Below are 18649 nucleotides of genomic sequence, written 5' to 3' on the forward strand. Positions count from 1 at the left end.
TTATTATTGCTCATGTTTATTAGTGCCACGGCTGAGCAGCGAGGCACTCATCTTCACTGCAAGCAGTGAGGATGAGTGCCTCGTGCGAAGCACGAGGCATCTCTTATTATTGCTCATGTTTATTATTTATTATAGATTATTCTTCCGTAAAAACTTTGGCGCGTAACTAGTCCCACAGCTTTGAGAAATCGCAAAAAGTAAAAACGTCAAAAGTTGCGCCCTAATCGGGAATCGTGTGGAATGACTTTTATTAGCGATCGGCGCGCACGTTTTCGCACAACGTGCACAAACGTGCACTTTTCGGCCCATCCGGAACGCATTGCGCAAACTTTGGGGCCTCACCATTCGCAAACCGTTGCTCGTAAAATTCCGAACCGATTTAGAAAGTTGTAGGGCCTGAATTTAACTCTAGTCCTGTGAAATTTCAGAGCGATTGCACGTATAGTTTTCGCACGAAGTGCGAAAACATTTCCATTTTTCCAAACTAATGGGGACGGCGATTTTCCCATGTGTGTGTATTGCGCGGAATGTTCAGAATCTAGACTGGTGATGTCATCAAGCAGAGTGTAGAGGCAGAGAAGGAGTTGTCACAAAATAAATTTGAAAACTGCGCTCCAGGCCGCAAATTTCACTCTACAGAAATAATTTATACATAGAAACGTAGGAAAATTTGTGGTCTCACTCACAATCCTCTGGTAAAGCTGTCAGAGTTTTAGTTTGGGCGCAGGACACAGAGAAGTGCCACCAAAACGCAACAACTGCCCCATTGAGTCCCATATTAAAAACACAGGCGGATTTTTGAAATAATCAGATTTAAGAGTTTTTTTAGATCGCTCTAACAAAGCTATTTTTTCATTTTTCTTAAAAAAAAATATATGTAGATGTTCAGGAAGAACTCAGGACGCTCAAAGTGAAGTCGGATCAGTGATAGGTATTATGGTTTTGCCGAAAATGCTTTCTGTTCGAGGCCAGAATTTTCAGTTTGTCCACCTCTGGCTGCTCACTTTAGCAAAGCATTGTCAGTGACAGTTAGTTTCTGTTGATTGCTCTGCTCTGATTGGTCGACTCCACCTGGCCACGTGGTTGCTTAGCTACCAAAGCTTCCCCCCTCCCTCTCCCCTCCTCCAACACAGACATTTTAACTGAAAACAGTTAACTCTTTTAACTTGACCATACATTGTCCAATCTGCCTCAAACTTGTCATACATGATGATGGCTCATCACTGATTGTCTTCATAACAATATTTCATAAATTCCCGCCCCTTTTGATTAGCCACGCCCCCTTTTACTAACTAATGAACCGTTTGTCCTACAGACTTGTATGAAGTGTCTGTGAACTCAGGACAGAGTCCCTGTTTAATTGCTGATTGAAGCCACGCCCCCATTGAGTAACCACGCCCCCTTTTACTAACTTGTGAACCGGTTGTCCTACAGACTTGTATGAGATGTCTGTGAACTCAGGACAGAGCCCCTGTTTTACTGGTGATTGAAGCCACGCCCCTTTTAGTAGCCACGCCCCTTTTTACTAACTAGTGAACCGTTTGTGCTACAGACTTGTATGAGGTGTCTGTGAACTCAGGATGGAGCCCCTGTTTTACTGGTGATTGAAGGCACGCCCCCTTGAGTAGCCACGCCCCTTTTTACTAACTTGTGAACCGTTTGTCGTACAGACTCGTATGAGGTGTCTGTGAACTCAGGACAGAGTCCCTGTGTGAATGGTGATTAAAGCCACGCCCCCTTTGAGTAGCCACGCCCCTTTTTACTAACTACTGAACCGTTTGTCCTACAAACTTGTATGAGGTGTCTGTGAACTCAGGACAGAGTCCCTGTTTAACTGCTGATTTAAACCACGAGAATCATCCGGCAGTAGCCCCGTGGCACTCCAAAATTTCCCTGGAATTTTGTTTCTAGTTATTATTATTATTATTATATATAGATTATTCTTCCGTAAAAACTTTGGCGCGTAACTAGTCTCGCAGCTTTGAGAAATCGCGAAAAGTAAAAACGTCAAAAGTTGCGCCCTAATCGGGAATCGTGTGGAATGACTTTTATTAGCGATCGGCGCGCACGTTTTCGCACAACGTGCACAAACGTGCACTTTTCGGCCCATCCGGAACGCATTGCGCCAACTTTGGGGCCTCACCATTCGCAAACCGTTGCTCGTAAAATTCCGAACCGATTTAGAAAGTTGTAGGGCCTGAATTTAACTCTAGTCCTGTGAAATTTCAAAGCGATTGCACGTATAGTTTTCGCACGAAGTGCGAAAACATTTCCATTTTTCCAAACTAATGGGGAGGGCGATTTTCCCATGTGTGTGTATTGCGCGGAATGTTCAGACTCTAGAGCGGTGATGTCATCAAGCAGAGTGGAGAGGGAGAGAAGGAATTGTCAAAAAATAAATTTGTAAAACTGCGCTCCAGGCCGCAAATTCCACTCTACAGAAATAATTTATACATAGAAACGGAGGAAAATTTGTCTTCTCACTCACAATCCTCTGGTAAAGCTGTCAGAGTTATAGTTTGGGCGCAGGACACAGAGAAGTGCCACCAAAACGCATCAACTGCCCCATTGAGTCCCATATTAAAAACACGTGAGGATTTTTGAAAAAATCAGATGTAAGAGTTTTTTTAAATCGCTCTAACAAAGCTATTTTTTCATTTTTCTTAAAAAAAAATACATGTAGACGTTCAGGAAGAACTCAGGACGCTCAAAGTGAAGTCAGATTAGTGATAGGTGTTATGGTTTTGCCAAAAATGCTTTCTGTTCGAGGCCAGAATTTTCAGTTTGTCCACCTCTGGCTGCTCACTTTAGCAAAGCATTGTCAGTGACAGTTAGTTTCTGTTGATTGCTCTGCTCTGATTGGTCGACTCCACCTAGCCACGTGGTTGCTTAGCTACCAAAGCTCCCCCCCCCTCCCTCTCCCCTCCTCCAACACAGACATTTTAACTGAAAACAGTTAACTCTTTTAACTTGACCATACATTGTCCAATCTGCCTCAAACTTGTCATACATGATGATGGCTCATCACTGATTGTCTACATAACAATATTTCATAAATTCCCGCCCTTTTTGATTAGCCACGCCCCCTTTCTTAACTAATGAACCGTTTGTCCTAGAAATTTGTATGAGGTGTCAGATTACTCAGCATGGCGTCCCTGTCTAACTGTTGATTGATAACCCCGCCCCTTTTGATAAGCCACGCCCCTTTTACTAACTAGTGAACCGTTTGTCCTACAGACTTTTATGAGGTGTCTGTGGACTCAGGACAGAGTCCCTGTTTGACTGGTGATTGAAGCCACGCCCCCTTTGAGTAGCCACGCCCCTTTTTACGAACTAGTGAACCGTTTGTCCTACAGACTTGTATGAGGTGTCTGTGGACTCAGGACAGAGTCCCTGTTTGACTGGTGATTGAAGCCACGCCCCCTTTGAGTAGCCACGCCCCTTTTTACTAACTAGTGAACCGTTTGTCCTACAGACTTGTATGAGGTGTCTGTGGACTCAGGACAGAGTCCCTGTTTGACTGGTGATTGAAGCCACGCCCCCTTTGAGTAGCCACGCCCCTTTTTACGAACTAGTGAACCGTTTGTCCTACAGACTTGTATGAGGTGTCTGTGGACTCAGGACAGAGTCCCTGTTTGACTGGTGATTGAAGCCACGCCCCCTTTGAGTAGCCACGCCCCTTTTTACTAACTAGTGAACCGTTTGTCCTACAGACTTGTATGAGGTGTCTGTGGACTCAGGACAGAGGCCCTGTTTGACTGGTGATTGAAGCCACGCCCCATTTGAGTAGCCACGCCCCTTTTTACTAACTCGTGAACCGTTTGTCCTACAGACTTGTATGAGGTGTCTGTGAACTCAGGACAGAGTCCCTGTTTAACTGCTGATTTAAACCACGAGAATCATCCGGCAGTAGTCCCGTGGCACTCCAAAATTTCCCTGGAATTTTGTTTCTAGTTTTATTATTATTCTTCCGTTTCTTCCGTGTCATTTTTCGGTCGACTACTCCTCCCAGAGTTTTGGTCGCACATACACAAAATTGGTATCAAATCGACCGGTTCGCCCATGACAAGTGTGCTATGACTTTTATAAGGGTTTCGACAAACGGTTTTCAAATTATTGGGAAAAAACACGTCAAAAAATCCCCCCAATGTAACCCTATGGAGAGTCTAGAGCGGTGATGTCATCAAACAGAGTGTAGAGGGAGAGAACGAATTGTCAAAAAATAAATTTGAAAACTGTGCTCCAGGCCGCAAATTTCACTCTACAGAAATAATTTATACATAGAAACGTAGGAAAATTTGTCCTCTCACTCACAATCCTCTGGTAAAGCTGTCAGAGTTATAGTTTGGGCGCAGGATGCACAGATGCACAAACAAAACACATCAACTGCCTCATTGGCTCCCATATTAAAAATGCAGGAAGATTTCTCCCCAAAATTTTTTTTACAGTTTTTTAAAATCGCTCTAACAAAGCTATTTTTTCATCTTTCTTTAAAAAAAATATATGTAGACGTTCAGGAAGAACTCAGGACGCTCAAAGTGAAGTCGGATCAATGATAGCTATTATGGTTTTGCCAAAAATGCTTTCTGTTCAAGGCCAGAATTTTCAGTTTGTCGACCTCTGTCTGTTAATTTCAGTTAATTTCAGTTGATTGCTCTGCTCTTATTGGTCGACTCCACCTGGCCACGTGGTTGCTTAGCTACCAAAGCCTCCCCCCTCCCCCCTCCCTCCTCCAACACAGACATTCTAACTGATAACTGTCAGTTTACTCTAAGTGAACAGACCTAATAACTTGACCATACATTGTCCAATCTTCCTCAAACTTGCCAAGCATGATGATGGTTCATCACTGACCACTTATACATAATAATGTTTCATAAATTCCCGCCCTTTTTGATTAGCCACGCCCCCTTTCATAACTAATGAACCGTTTGTCCTAGAAACTTGTATAAAGTGTCAGATTACTCGGCATGAAGTCCCTGTTTAACTGGTGATTGATAACTCCGCCCCTTTTGATTAGCCACGCCCCCTTTCATAACTAATGAACCGTTTGTCCTAGAGACTTGTATGAGGTGTCTGTGAACTCAGGACAGAGTCCCTGTTTAACTGCTGATTCAAGCCACGCCCCCTTTGAGTGACCACGCCCCCTTTTACTAACTTGTGAACCGTTTGTCCTACAGACTTGTATGAGGTGTCTGTGAACTCAGGACAGAGTCCCAGTTTGACTGTTGATTTGAGCCACGAGAATGATGGTCCAGAGGCAAGCACACAATAAATAATTTCTTTAGAAATTTTCTAGTTTTTATTCTTCCGTTTCTTCCGTGGTGTTTTTTCGGTCGACTACTCCTCCCAGAGTTTTGGTCGCACATATACAAAAAAGGTATCAAATCGACCGGTTCGCCCATGACAGGTGTGCTATGACTTTTATAAGGGTTTCGACAAACGGTTTTCAAATTATTGGGCAAAAACACGTCAAAAAATCCCCCCAATGTAACCCTATGGAGAGTCTAGAGTGGTGATGTCATCAAACAGAGTGTAGAGGGAGAGAAGGAATTGTCAAAAAATAAATTTGAAAACTGCGCTCCAGGCCGCAAGTTTCACTCTACAGAAATAATTTATACATAGAAACGTAGGAAAATTTGTCCTCTCACTCACAATCCTCTGGTAAAGCTGTCAGAGTTATAGTTTTGGTGCAGGACGCACAGATGCACAAACAAAACGCACCAACTGCCTCATTGGCTCCCATATTAAAAACGCAGGAAGATTTAAAAAAAAAGTAGATGTAAGTGTTTTTTTAAATCGCTCTAACAAAGCTATTTTTTCATTTTTCTTAAAAAAAAATATATGTAGACGTTCAGGAAGAACTCAGGACGCTCAAAGTGAAGTCAGATCAATGATAGGTATCATGGTTTTGCCAAAAATGCTTTCTGTTCGAGGCCAGAATTTTCAGTTTGTCCACCTCTGTCTGTGGAACTGTCTCCAACAGCAGTTAATTTCAGTTGATTGCTCTGCTCTTATTGGTCGACTCCACCTGGCCACGTGGTTGCTTAGCTACCAAAGCCTCCCCCCCCCTCCCCCCTCCAACACAGACATTCTAACTGATAACTGTCAGTTTACTCTAAGTGAACAGACTTCATAAAACATGAGACCTTATAACTTGACCATACATTGTCCAATCTTCCTCAAACTTGTCAAGCATGATGATGGTTCATCATTTACCAGTTCTACATAACAATGTGTCATAAATTCCCGCCCTTTTTGATTAGCCACGCCCCCTTTCATAACTAATGAACTGTTTGTCCTAGAAACTTGTATGAAGTGTCAGATTACTCGGCATGAAGTCCCTGTTTAACTGGTGATTGATTACCCCGCCCCTTTTTATTAGCCACGCCCCCTTTTACTAACTAGTGAACCGTTTGTCCTAGAAACTTGTGTAAGGTGTCAGATTACTCGGCATAGAGTCCCTGTTTAACTGGTGATTGATAACCCCGCCCCTTTGATTAGCCACGCCCCCTTTTACTAACTAGTGAACCGTTTGTCCTAGAGACTTGTACGAGGTGACTGTGCACTCAGCAGAAAGTCCCTGTTTAATCCCTGCCTCTTTTGATAAGCCACGAGAGTCACGGTCCAGAGGCAAGCACACAATCAAAATTTCTTTAGAAATTTTCTAGTTTTGTGTGCTTGCTTGCAAAAGCACACTAACTACTATTCACCGGGACTATTTTTATTATTAGTGCCACGGCTGAGCAGCGAGGCACTCATCTTCACTGCAAGCAGTGAGGATTGTCCTCTCACTCACAATCCTCTGGTAAAGCTGTCAGAGTTATAGTTTGGGCGCAGGACGCACAGATGCTCAAACAAAATGCACCAACTGCCGCATCGGCTCCCATATTAAAAATGAAGGAAGATTTCTCAAAAAAAAAATTTAACAGTTTTTTAAAATCGCTCTAACAAAGCTATTTTTTCATTTTTCTTAAAAAAAAAACATATGGAGATGTTCAGGAAGAACTCAGGACGCTCAAAGTAAAGTCGGATCAATGATAGGTATTATGGTTTTGCCGAAAATGCTTTCTGTTCGAGGCCAGAATTTCAAGTTTGTCGACCTCTGTCTGCTCACTTTGATGGAACTGTCTCCATCGTCAGTTAATTTCAGTTGATTGCTCTGCTCTGATTGGTCGACTCCACCTGGCCACGTGGTTGCTTAGCTACCAAAGCCCCCCCCCTCCTCCAACACAGACATTCTAACTGATAACTGTCAGTTTACTCTCAGTAAACAGACATGGCTTTCTTCATAAAACACGAGACCTTATAACTTGACCATACATTGTCCAATCTGCCTCAAACTTGTCATGCATGATGATGGTTCATCACTTTTCAGTTCTACATAACAATAATTCATAAATTCCCGCCCTTTTTATTAGCCACGCCCCCTTTTACTAACTATTGAACCGTTTGTCCTAGAGACTTGTATGAGGTGTGAGTGCACTCAGCAGAAAGTCCCTGTTTAATCCGTGCCCCTTTTGATAAGCCACGAGAGTCACGGTCCAGAGGCAAGCACACAATCAAAATTTCTTTAGGAATTTTCTAGTTTTGTGTGCTTGCTTGCAAAAGCACACTAACTACTATTCACCGGGACTATTCTTTTTAGTGCCACGGCTGAGCAGCGAGGCACTCATCTTCACTGCAAGCAGTGAGGATGAGTGCCTCGTGCGAAGCACGAGGCATCTCTTATTATTGCTCATGTTTATTAGTGCCACGGCTGAGCAGCGAGGCACTCATCTTCACTGCAAGCAGTGATGATGAGTGCCTCGTGCGAAGCACGAGGCATCTCTTATTATTGCTCATGTTTATTATTTATTTATTTATTATAGATTATTCTTCCGTAAAAACTTTGGCGCGTAACTAGTCTCGCAGCTTTGAGAAATCGCGAAAAGTAAAAACGTCAAAAGTTGCCCCCTAATCGGGAATCGTGTGGAATGACTTTTTTTAGCGATCGGCGTGCACGTTTGTGCACAACGTGCACAAACGTGCACTTTTCGGCCCATCCGGAACGCATTGCGCAAACTTTGGGGCCTCACCATTCGCAAACCGTTGCTCGTAAAATTCCGAACCGATTTAGGAAGTTGTAGGGCCTGAATTTAACTCTAGTCCTGTGAAATTTCAGAGCAATTGCACGTATAGTTTTCGCACGAAGTGCGAAAACATTTCCATTTTTCCAAACTAATGGGGAGGGTGATTTTCCCATGTGTGTGTATTGCGCGGAATGTTCAGAGTGCAGAGTGATGATGTCATCACGCAGAGTGGAGAGGGAGAGAAGGAATTGTCACACAATAAATTTGAAAACTGCGCTCCAGGCCGCAAATTCCACTCTACAGAAATAATTTATACATAGAAACGGAGGAAAATTTGTCTTCTCACTCACAATCCTCTGGTAAAGCTGTCAGAGTTATAGTTTGGGCGCAGGACACAGAGAAGTGCCACCAAAACGCATCAACTGCCCCATTGAGTCCCATATTAAAAACACGTGAGGATTTTTGAAAAAATCAGATGTAAGAGTTTTTTTAAATCGCTCTAACAAAGCTATTTTTTCATTTTTCTTAAAAAAAAATATATGTAGACGTTCAGGAAGAACTCAGGACGCTCAAAGTGAAGTCAGATTAGTGATAGGTGTTATGGTTTTGCCAAAAATGCTTTCTGTTCGAGGCCAGAATTTTCAGTTTGTCCAACTCTGGCTGCTCACTTTAGCAAAGCATTGTCAGTGACAGTTAGTTTCTGTTGATTGCTCTGCTCTGATTGGTCGACTCCACCTGGCCACGTGGTTGCTTAGCTACCAAAGCTCCCCCCCCCCCCCTCCCCTCCTCCAACACAGACATTTTAACTGAAAACAGTTAACTCTTTTAACTTGACCATACATTGTCCAATCTGCCTCAAACTTGTCATACATGATGATGGCTCATCACTGATTGTCTACATAACAATATTTTATAAATTCCCGCCCTTTTTGATTAGCCACGCCCCCTTTCTTAACTAATGAACCGTTTGTCCTAGAAATTTGTATGAGGTGTCAGATTACTCAGCATGGCATCCCTGTCTAACTGTTGATTGATAACCCCGCCCCTTTTGATAAGCCACGCCCCTTTTACTAACTAGTGAACCGTTTGTCCTACAGACTTGTATGAGGTGTCTGTGAACTCAGGACAGAGTCCCTGTTTGACTGGTGATTGAAGCCACGCCCCCTTTGAGTAGCCACGCCCCTTTTACTAACTAGTGAACCGTTTGTCCTACAGACTTGTATGAGGTGTCTGTGGACTCAGGACAGAGTCCCTGTTTGACTGGTGATTGAAGCCACGCCCCCTTTGAGTAGCCACGCCCCTTTTACTAACTAGTGAACCGTTTGTCCTACAGACTTGTATGAGGTGTCTGTGAACTCAAGACAGAGTCCCGGTTTAACTGCTGATTTAATCCACGAGAATCAACCGGCAGTAGTCCCGTGGCACTCCAAAATTTCCCTGGAATTTTGTTTCTAGTTATTTATTTATTATAGATTATTCTTCCGTAAAAACTTTGGCGCGTAACTAGTCCCGCAGCTTTGAGAAATCGCGAAAAGTAAAAACGTCAAAAGTTGCGCCCTGGTTGGGAATCGTGTGGAATGACTTTTATTAGCGATCGGCGCGCACGTTTTCGCACAACGTGCACAAACGTGCACTTTTCGGCCCATCCGGAACGCATTGCGCCAACTTTGGGGCCTCACCATTCGCAAACCGTTGCTCGTAAAATTCCGAACCGATTTAGAAAGTTGTAGGGCCTGAATTTAACTCTAGTCCTGTGAAATTTCAGAGCGATTGCACGTATAGTTTTCGCACGAAGTGCGAAAACATTTCCATTTTTCCAAACTAATGGGGACGGCGATTTTCCCATGTGTGTGTATTGCGCGGAATGTTCAGAAACTAGAGCGGTGATGTCATCACGCAGAGTGTAGAGGGAGAGAAGGAATTGTCAGAAAATAAATTTGAAAACTGCGCTCCAGGCCGCAAAATCCACCCTACAGAAATAATTTATACATAGAAACGTAGGAAAATTTGTCTTCTCACTCACAATCCTCTGGTAAAGCTGTCAGAGTTTTAGTTTGGGCGCAGGACACAGAGAAGTGCCACCAAAACGCATCAACTGCCCCATTGAGTCCCATATTAAAAACACGTGAGGATTTTTGAAAAAATCAGATGTAAGAGTTTTTTTAAATCGCTCTAACAAAGCTATTTTTTCATTTTTCTTAAAAAAAAATATATGTAGACGTTCAGGAAGAACTCAGGACGCTCAAAGTGAAGTCAGATTAGTGATAGGTGTTATGGTTTTGCCAAAAATGCTTTCTGTTCGAGGCCAGAATTTTCAGTTTGTCCACCTCTGGCTGCTCACTTTAGCAAAGCATTGTCAGTGACAGTTAGTTTCTGTTGATTGCTCTGCTCTGATTGGTCGACTCCACCTGGCCACGTGGTTGCTTAGCTACCAAAGCTCCCCCCCCCTCCCTCTCCCCTCCTCCAACACAGACATTTTAACTGAAAACAGTTAACTCTTTTAACTTGACCATACATTTTCCAATCTGCCTCAAACTTGTCATACATGATGATGGCTCATCACTGATTGTCTACATAACAATATTTCATAAATTCCCGCCCTTTTTGATTAGCCTTGCCCCCTTTCTTAACTAATGAACCGTTTGTCCTAGAAATTTGTATGAGGTGTCAGATTACTCAGCATGGCATCCCTGTCTAACTGTTGATTGATAACCCCGCCCCTTTTGATAAGCCACGCCCCTTTTACTAACTAGTGAACCGTTTGTCCTACAGACTTGTATGAGGTGTCTGTGAACTCAGGACAGAGTCCCTGTTTGACTGGTGATTGAAGCCACGCCCCCTTTGAGTAGCCACGCCCCTTTTTACTAACTAGTGAACCGTTTGTCCTACAGACTTGTATGAGGTGTCTGTGAACTCAGGACAGAGTCCCGGTTTAACTGCTGATTTAATCCACGAGAATGATGGGCCAGAGGCAAGCACACAATCAAAATTTCTTTAGAAATTTTCTAGTTCTTCCATTTCTTCCGTGTCATTTTTCGGTCGACTACTCCTCCCAGAGTTTTGGCCACACATCCACAAAAAAGGTATCAAACCGACCGGCTCGCCCATGACAAGTGCGCTATGACTTTTCTAAGGGTTTCGACAAACGGTTTTCAAAACACGTCAAAAAATCCCCCCAATGTAACCCTAGTCTAGAGTGGTGATGTCATCAAGCACAGTGTAGAGGGAGAGGAAGAATTGTCAAAAAATAAATTTGAAAACTGCACTCCAGGCCGCAAATTTCACTCTACAGAAATAATTCATACATAGAAACGTAGGCAAATTTGTCCTCTCACTCACAATCCTCTGGTAAAGCTGTCAGAGTTATAGTTTGGGCGTAGGACGCACAGAAGCTCCACCAACATGCACCAACTGCCTCATTGGCTCCCATATTAAATACGCAGGATGATTTCTGAAAAAAGGAGATATAACAGTTTTTTTAGATCGCTCTAACAAAGCTATTTTTTCATTTTTCTTAGAAAAAACATATGTGGACGTTCAGGAAGAACTCAGGACGCTCAAAGTGAAGTCTGATCAATGATAGGTATTATGGTTTTGTCAAAAATGCTTTCTGTTCAAGGCCAGAATTTCCAGTTTATCGACCTCTGGCTGCTCAGTGTGGCGGAACTGTCTCCACCGTCAGTTAATTTCAGTTGATTGCTCTGCTCTGATTGGTCGACTCCACCTGGCCACCTGGTTGCTTAACTACCAAAGCCAATATAATGCAACAAAGTTATGCGCAAGCTTACATTTTTAAGAGCAAAGAGGATGATGATCAGGATCAGAGGCAGAAAGCACATAAGTTGGGGAAAATGTTATAATATTTTGAGCCGCTTTGAACAAAAACTGCAGCAAGTTGAGCTAAACAACCCGTCATAATTGTATCATCATCATAATCATCAATCATAACACAGGTTGGAAAAATGGAAGAAGATAACTTCTTCTATGCTTCATTTGAAGATGAAGTGCATTTTGAATAGCCTGTATTTATTTATTAATTAAAATTATAGTTTTTGATTTTACATTTTACAAATGAAATGTTAATTTACACTTCTTTATTGTGTGGGGGGAAAAAATGTAATTGTGTTATTATCAGACCGCCATTACATTTTTCATCTCGCGCACCCCCTAGCGGCAGCTTGCGCACCCCCAGGGGTGCATGCACCACACTTTGGGAATCCCTGATCTAAAACGTTAACAATAAATTAATCGATTAATCACTGCATGCATACATGGGCAAAATAAGATTTACTAACGTAATAACTCCTGTGAGATTAAACTGTTAAGATAACGTCAAAGAGTTCAGTGTTTTATGTTTTAGCCCCCGAAGAGGCATGAGGTTAGATTTCACAGTGATTTTCATATTTAAATGTGTTTTGTGTTTAAATAAGTTTTGGATAAAATTAAACCAAATTTCAATTCATGCTAGCAAGGTTTGATACAAATTAATACTATTGTATTTATGTGTTTCAGTTTGAAAACTGTAGCTTTATCCAACTTCATTCTCAGCTCGTTGGCTTATTGACGTACGGTCGCTAACTGTGCACAGTGTCTGCCGCTTATAGTAAACAAACCGGCATCCTAACTGTACTCAAAGTGTTCGCTGCTTGTTATAAAACAAACGGACGTTGCTAACGTTTACGCACATACATACTGTACTGCTAAAGTGTAAAAAGTTTGAACTCAATTCGTTTCAGCTCAGTTTTTTAGCCACCTGTCAATCAAAGGTAGCCACGCCCCAAATCATTCTTTATCTTGTATTTTCTTCTAAATGGGGCCATTATTAAAACTATTAATATCGAATTGTCTTGAAGAATATTTTTTACTAGTGATTGAGACCATCCTGTTGTCCTGAAAAAAATTCTGAGGTAAGTGGTAAGTGAGAAGTTTTCTCATTTTGCACTGAAACGAATGGACAGAAATTTTTTTGCAGCCAAACTTAGCACCTCCTGGAATATTTGGTAGAATGCAGCTTAACACACTTCCTGGTTTGCCTCCATGCTCAGATCCAGAGGTTGCTGCCTGGTCGTGTCCCCAAAAAGAACTTCAATTAAGCAAGAGATGCCCAAAGCATGCTAGGGAGATACATGGGATTTGTATTAAATTTGCGAAAATGATGATGAAATAAAGTAACTTTGTCTGAGAATGGAAAAGGCAGAATGACCGTGGGACTAGAGCCAGAGGCTCATAGTCTGGGTGTTTGAACCAAGAATTTGATTCTGTGAAAGAGTGTGATAAGATGTGTAAGATTAGTGTTATCATTACAGATGATGCCTATGACAATTTTGGTCAGAATTGAATTATAACTAAAAATGAACTCCTTGATGTCAAAAATTGCAGTAACTACAAAATCCAACTCAAAACCAAAGCAGAATAATTGCATTTACCACAGTCTGCTTTGACTGTGATACAGAGTAGCCTTGTATTTCTTCATTGTGTTGAATAGTGAAGACAAGAATAATAGAAATTATAAGTATATTTGATAGAAAAATTATTCTCTAGATAGTGATTAAGTAAAAAAAAGGTGAGATAAAATGATATTAAGACTAAAAGATAACATAACTTTAAAATATTAAGTCTAAAATAAACAAATCTTTGAATAGAGTTGTTAAACACTTTTAAATGCACTTATAACAAAATCAATTTGAAAATGTTTATTCACTGAAAACAAAATATAAAAGCTGAAAGAAGGCAACAACATTGTAGTTACTGCACTCTGTTTGTGCATTACTATGAAAACCTTTTACAGCAAAACCAGAGTGCAGTAATTTCATTTTTGGAGTCAAAGGTCAAATAAATTATCATGATTGTTGAGCAAAAAATGTAGAAATAAATGTCATATCACTTATCTATAACCCATTTGGCTTGCCAGTAATAAACGTTAAAGCAGTTCTTCAGTTTTACTCTTTGCATAGTTACTGCAACTAGGCTTTGTAGGGCAATATAAATCATAAAGGACTATTATATCTTGGAGGATGGCATATTCCCAGTCACAAATTAGAATTTACAGTGGACAGACGATGCCACTGCTATAAAACACACTAATTGTAGTCACTTCTGCCATTGTGTCATTATTTGAAGGTTTAAGCAGACGCATTCATGAGTTAAAAAACAAAACAAATAGAGTACTACCAAGGAAGAAAATGTTCCCTGAACATTGCCATAGTAAACCTGATTTTAAAGACTGAATGGTTATGGAAATTATGGAAATGGAAATTGAAACATAGGTGTAGGAGTAAACTCAAAGCAAACAAACAAATGCAACTTCATAAAATGTATTGCATTAATAAAGTGCCCTCACTAATGTCTTCTAACTTTGGTTTCTTTGATTGAAACATGGGTGGCCCCTCACCTTGCTGGGCAGCTTCTGATGCGTCTGTCCAGTGTTCAAGCTCTTTGCCATTGCTCAATATGAAATACTAAATATACTACAAGTACAACATAGAAAGAGCTGTGTAACTATTCACCAAGTTCAACAAATGACAGCATTACATGGTCTTACCTTCCAAGCTCTGACATTTTAGCCACCATTTTCCCAATTTATGGAAATGTATAGATGATTTATCACACACAACACACACACATATAATGCTGCTTCCAATTAGTCCCATGACATCATCCAACAACCACGTTAGCCAGACACATGTGAGCACACACACACACACACACACACAAACACACACATACACACACACAGGGCTCTGTGACCTGCAGGTCAATGAACTCTCTGGAGAAATGATGAACTGAGAGAAAAATCCAGTCCTGCTGCTCCACACGAGAACTTTCTGAGTTGTTGTTGTTGTTTTTTTAACAGAAATGATCATAAAGTTGTTCATTTGCTATCAAATATTATAAGTGTCAAGTTGAGGGAAGTAGTCCAGCAAAACAGATATGATAGAAATGTTGAACCGAGACTGAGATTTACTGCAGTTACATGTTCAATTCTTTCCGTAAACATTTCTGCAGGTTTGGCTCGTGTTTTATCTCCTAGAAACTGGCTGGGGAGAGGTTTGTCACCTGTCATTATAAACTGAGTGTGAAAAAAGAAACATATAATAAATTTAGATTTTTAAAGTGTATGTGCTCACAGGTTCCACAGATTAATTTCTAAAAGTGTGTTTGTGTCTCTGCTTTACTTCAATTTGCTTCACTAGTTCTTTTTCGCCCCCTCCATTTTCAAGTCAGAGAACATTGAACATTGTGGTCTCATATCTAAAACTTGCTGAAAATTCATTAGGGAAATGTATTTTCCAATTATCCATTGATTTTTCATTCCTGAGACCCAGTTCTATGGGTACATTTTAGACCGACTGGAGTTCTACAAGCTCAAGCTTCAATACAATGTTCCATGTTAAATATCAGTTAATAATAACCCCAGCTCCAATAACAACACATAATCAAGTTGTGCATGACAAGATATGTTTTAAATGTACCTTTTAAAAGGTTTTTGTTTTCAGGCCATTTTAACCGTGTAGGTTCTACATCAGATTGAAGATACCAGAGAATCCTCTCGAATCGAAGGGAGTATCTTAATGATAGTATGGGGGTAAAGTTGAGGTTTGTATTTGAAAATATTGATTGTTGGTTTTGTTGGCAAAATATTAAGTTTCCACTTCATTACACAATTTTCAGTAGAATGCAGCTTAAGGCACTTCCTGGTTTGCCTCCATGCTCAGACCCGGAGGTTGCTGCGTGCTTTCACATGAAATGAAATGCATTTTTTTTGTGTAGCCTGTGCAAGCTGACGTGTGTGCAACCACTCTGACACCACTGTATCACAACAAGTGGACTGAGTAATTCAGTAATTTCAGGATGATTTCAAGAGAACCTCTTGACTGTCACACATCCACCAGTAGCTTCTTGTTATGGTGCTGAATAATTGTTTGCAAACCATTTGCAGAGTGGCAGTTGCAAGAAGGGAAAAAAAGGTTTTAATGGTCTAAGCAGCAGCAGCATGGTCATGGTTTGCAGCATGGTTTTCCTAAAGCATCTGGTTTTTGCACTACCTGCTGAGGACAGAACGAACCTGTTGAAGAGAGAAACTTCTCTCCAGCGTCACACAGTATCAACAAATCTGAACTGACCAGTTGTAGTTTAAAGGAATAAAAGTTTTGTGTTTCGGGGCAGACACTGAGTCGGGACGCCCCCCACAAGTGTCCTTTGTCAGACTTCACACTTGGGTGATATTCCAGATTGGCTGAGCTCACCGTGCAGGGCCCTTTCAATGGCTTACATTATGTCATGTAAAACCAATCATGTGAAAGAAAAACAGTATGTAGCTTCACTTTTATATTTTGGGGATTCGACCGACTCGTCCTATCAGAGTTATGAAAAGTGAAAAAACAAGAGTACATCATTGTATTGCTTTTTCAAATGGCCTGATAACAACAAGTACAAGTTGCAAAATGTGACAGTAAAAACAGTGAGAGGACGTTAGCCTGCTAAACTACAGTCTTGTCTTTGTAAAGCCTTGCATGCTGTGCCACATATTTTCATTCTTCCCATTTTCCATTTTCTTTTTTTTCCATGTGTGTGCGTTTGTAAGCTTCAAACGCCATCAGTGACACCGTGTTTATTCCACTTGTGAGTCTGCAGACTGACAATGTGTTTCAATCGCATTTTTCTGTCACACGCATCAACTCTATTTTCTTCCTTTTTACATGTGTAACAAAAATGATTATGTGTTGGGCTTTGAGCACTGCAAAATCCATAGGTGACTATATTTTACACTGTGTAGACTCAGTGTTAGGCTAAACTTTCTCTATTCAGCAGTCCCATGCTTTAACTTCTGTGCATTTTGTGGTAAATTGTAGAATGTAGAAGGATATGTTGCATGGCTGTTGTTTAAAGGGTCTGGTATCTGCACCGATATCACAGAAATGTAAATGTTTGTAATTTCAGTCAGTTAACCCATCAGAGATACATAAGCATTAAATACATCTTATAACTTTATACATATTTAACAATCATGTGAAATTGAATATGTGTACATGCAGATTTACATGTCTAATTACAATACGAAAGTAACTCTGATGAGAGAAAGCAGTAAGAACGCTTGGGCGACAATCTTAAAAGTACATCTGTATTTTTACTGTACTAGGATTGTATTGGTTTTAGCAAGGTTCAGCAGCAGAAACTAATCAATATGGTCTTCATTTCTTATTATTTCAGTGAGTTTTGTGGAGATTAAGTGACTCCACCAGTCCTGAGCTCCGACGACGCCACAGTTTCGATTTGACGAAACTCAACACAAAAGTAAGAAAACGTATTTCTTTTGAACTTCAGTGGTAACAAGGTCAAGTTTTATATGATTTACTAACACTCTATGATGGATTCTGTCTGGTTGCTTCTTCTCTGATGAGTTTGACAAACATAAACAGCCTGGATATTAATCCACATCTGGATGATCCAAAGTTATTACGGACATTGCTAGCATATTTCCACACTCAGCTGTTTATTCATGAACATAATCAGATAAGGATTATGTTCAACTTGGACACAGATGTGTTTGCAGGCAGATGTTTTTTGTCTTTGTACAAGATTAATGTGTGTGTGAACATTGAAGTGTTTGAAAGGGTGTGTGTGTGTGTGTGTGTGTGTGTGTATCCTAGATGTTTGTAGCTCCTCAGGAAAATAGAGATGTCCACTGTGTGTGAAGAGTTTATGTCAATAAATGATGGGTTTAAGTTTCTTTTAGTCTTTGCTCTGGCTTGGCCTGATCACACAGGGACCCTGATATCACTATATAACACACACATGGTGGGAGAAGGAGAGTGGGCTGAAGGTGGACGACAGGCAGACAGGGAGGAGAGAGAGGAAGGAGGGAGGTCTGCAGACTTAAAGCTGAGAGAAAGGGAGGATGTAAACAGAGTGGGAAAAAGAGATGCTGCCAGGAATGAGCAGAAGAGGCAGAGATGAAGAAATGTGAGGTGGGAAAAGTGGCTGGCTGCAACATGAAGCCAAAGAAATGACAACAGCAGAGGAGGAAGACTCATGAGGCGCTTTCACAACCCAGAGTTTAGTCCATTTGTACTCCCGTGTTGACCAAAACAACTAGTCCAAGAACACTTGTGAGAGGGGATCCCGGGCCCACACTAAAGCGATGACAGACATAAAGGAATTGGACTTAGAATGACTTAAATTCAGAGCCTGTGTAGTGACACCAAATAAAGCAGTGAGAGGAGATGGATCTATAGGCTCCAGTAATATTTTAGAAAGGGTATTCAAAATTGACTGCCAGAACTGGTGATGTAGTTTTGGACGTGAAATAGCACAATTCTTATAATAAGTACTTTAATTTTGATACTATACCAATTTGTTAATAATTCTTAGTACTCCGTATTAATAGTGCTGTCGCATAAAGCTACAATAATCAATAGTTTAATCGATCAAATGTGAACTTTTACTAAAATAGTGGTTGTACCACCATTAATGTGTTTACACCAAACGCATAACAATCAGTCTGATGTTTGACCATATTATTCTTATGGTAATATTATTATATTTTAAGTATTTATTTTCATTACATTTGGTTACAA

General features: G+C 40.9%; 1 protein-coding gene across 2 annotated transcripts in view; it reads left to right on the plus strand.

The window, feature by feature from the left end:
- Positions 1–18649, plus strand: part of ripor3 (RIPOR family member 3) — a 111251-nt gene that overhangs the window by 24465 nt on the left and 68137 nt on the right. For both annotated transcript variants that reach the window (XM_059329004.1, XM_059329005.1), the window contains exon 2: positions 17283–17366. The gene's annotated coding sequence lies outside the window, so the exon portion shown is untranslated. The remainder of the gene's footprint in view (positions 1–17282; positions 17367–18649) is intronic.

The sequence above is a fragment of the Centropristis striata genome, chromosome 3, assembly GCF_030273125.1.
Source record: "Centropristis striata isolate RG_2023a ecotype Rhode Island chromosome 3, C.striata_1.0, whole genome shotgun sequence".
Lineage (NCBI taxonomy): Eukaryota > Metazoa > Chordata > Actinopteri > Perciformes > Serranidae > Centropristis > Centropristis striata.